Source organism: Sinocyclocheilus anshuiensis, unplaced genomic scaffold (genome assembly GCF_001515605.1).
Source record: "Sinocyclocheilus anshuiensis isolate Anshui unplaced genomic scaffold, SAMN03320099.WGS_v1.1 scaffold1486, whole genome shotgun sequence".
Lineage (NCBI taxonomy): Eukaryota > Metazoa > Chordata > Actinopteri > Cypriniformes > Cyprinidae > Sinocyclocheilus > Sinocyclocheilus anshuiensis.
This window is the reverse complement of record NW_015552651.1, coordinates 281303-284008: the sequence shown is the minus strand read 5'-3', so window position 1 is coordinate 284008 and position 2706 is coordinate 281303. Positions and strand designations below refer to the sequence as shown.

The 2706-nt window shown below is 35.1% G+C and overlaps 1 long non-coding RNA gene across 1 annotated transcript in view; it reads left to right on the top strand.

The window, feature by feature from the left end:
* The window catches only part of LOC107667068 (uncharacterized), a 7166-nt gene extending 4746 nt beyond the window's left edge, over positions 1-2420 (top strand). Inside the window, exons 2-3 of the long non-coding RNA XR_001631755.1 lie at positions 684-686; positions 2410-2420. This is a non-coding gene — a long non-coding RNA (uncharacterized LOC107667068). The remainder of the gene's footprint in view (positions 1-683; positions 687-2409) is intronic.
* The last annotated feature ends 286 nt before the right edge of the window (positions 2421-2706 follow it).

Here is a 2706-nt window from a genome sequence, read left to right as displayed (position 1 = left end):
TTTTAACATTCTAAAAGCTCTTTATTCCAAAGATACTACAAGCTAGTCAGTGTATTCAGTAGGTGTAATGTATTCTATGTTGCTTCAAAAGTATTGCAAGTATTACGTACAACAATAAAACAGTGCATTGACATAAAAAAGGAAATTTACTTTTGGTACTTAAGTACTTTTAAAAGCAAGTACTTCGGTACTTTTACTTAAGTAAAAATCTGTCTTTACAACTTTTACTTGTAATGGAGTAATATTTGACCATCAGTATCTGTACTTTCACTCAAGTAATGGAATTGAGTACTATGTCCGCCTCTGGTTATGAAGTCAGAATTGTGAGATATAAACTCACAATTCTGAGAACATATCAGTCTTCCCCCCTCAAAATTGGACTTTATCTCGCAATTGCGAGTTTATATCTCACAATTCTGTGAAAAAAAGTCAGAATTGTGAGATAAAAAGTTGCAATTACCTTTTTTTTTTTTTAATTCTGTGGCGGAAACGGGCTTCCATACAATGCAGTGTATGGTAGCAGCTAAAAAAAAACATTTGTTAATATCTTATATTTTGCCGGTCTCTATAACAGCCTTGAATCAACCATTTAGTCTTCCCAAATGACACCTTAAACCTTTGATCTCAGAGGAACCTTGCGTCACCATGGCAACATCAGGGCATTATCTTATGCTGTGTGTTAGGCTGTGAATTGTAATGGATGCTCTCATTCTCTTCTTCAGATCTGCCAGAAGCTTATGAGGAATGATAATAAGAGATTAATTTGGTACAGCCTTATGAATCAACACAAAAACCAATCTTTTTGAGAAAATTATGAAACACAGAAAAATACCTCTTTATACAAAGACAACAAATCATTGCATTTGACTTGCACGTTAACATTTTCTAAACATCAAGTAGATTATTATTCTAATGTTCTAAGAATCACATTGTTTCTTCCTAACATCCATAACATTATATTTGAAAAGACTGTATTATAAAATTCTATTATGGATATTATTATATTAAAGATATTATATTATATAAATATCGTATTCATATTTGTCCGTAGAGTAGTTGGATTTTTCCTTGCTTGTTTCACTCCGCTTGTCTGTGTTTACCTGTTCCAAAATGATTCAGCAGTTGTTTTGAAAGCAATATCACACAATCATGCTGTTGATTTGAGAATGTGTTTATGTCTGATATTGCTTAAATAAATAACTATAAAAACATTTACATTACATTTACATTTAGTCATTTAGCAGATGGGATACCTCCCTCCCCAAGCCACCCTGAAAGACCTACCAGTGAGATAGGATTCAAACCAGCGAAGTGGAATCCCTGTGATGCCCATTGAAGAGAAAACCAGAAAACTAAATAAATTAGACCTCGATAAGGAACAAAGTAGCAATAATACAGTCTGTTTTGTGTAGAAATCGTGTATCAAATCATAAAGGATTAATCAAAATGAATTTTAATGTGTAGTTAATTTCATTTGTAATCCTGAAAACATTATTCCACATTTCCTCATTAAGCAAATTCTCTTAGCCATAGTGTATCCTAGTCAGCATGTAAATAGACCTTGAAATCCACCACATCCATGATCCATCTCCTATTTACTAATCCTTCCTGAGGTGTTTTAGCACATACACACACACACACACACATACACACACATATATATATATATATATATATATATAAAATTAGTCTTTCTACCCACTTGCCATGTAATTACAGGTGGGAGAGCAGCTGACAGCAGAGGTGCTTCTATAAGATGGTTGTGCTGCTTTTATGCAAATATACCACACACTGACACTCCAAACTGCTTCCTTTGCATGGCATGTTAGCCGTGATAACCGTTAAACCGTTAAAGAGGTCATAGGATGCTACATGCACTTTTACAAGTTGGTTGAACTGAAATGTGTGGTCTATGATCGCGCAAATCATTCATGATCCAGCCTCATCTACAGAAGAATTGAGTATAATGTTTTGTAATGAATCTTTGCAAATCGCCTTTCCTAATTAGCAAGTTTCACGATGAATGCGGCTAAAGTAAACAGTCTCTCTGAGAGCAGCTCGGAAAGCTCGGTCAGCAGAGCTCATTAACATTTAAAGGAAAATGCTACAACAACGGCTTGATCTGAAAAGAGCTGTTTTTGACAGGGTAAAAAAGGTGTTTTTTACACTACCATTGAGAAATTTTAACCAAACTATGTTACAGACTTTTCATTAAGACCCTAAAGAATCATATCAACTTGTGGAAAATGGGCATCCTATGACCCCTTTAAAACCGTTAACAATCAGTAGAAATCAGGGGTACGCTGGACAGTATCACTCTTTCTCACATCTCAACAGCATCATTATACCACCTCCATTTCGTCTTTTCCCACTCCATTTTTCTTTCCTTTCTCGCCATTCTAAAAGCAGTGTGGTGATAAATGGACCTCAGATGAATGACTAGAAAGGAGTCCATCTGTCTGGATTGGATTCATATTTAAAGGCCCGTTCTCATGCAATATTCATATGCAATCATTGTGACCCTCACATAAACAGACATATGCATGCACACATACACTTATACAAATACACACACACATACACACACACACTACCTCTGCCATGAATTAGTTCTGGGTGATCAGAACTGAGGATATAAATAATAAAAGATCTGTATAGAGTCTGAGTGTGGAGGTGCTGTGGATGAACCCTATCAAGATTTATAGG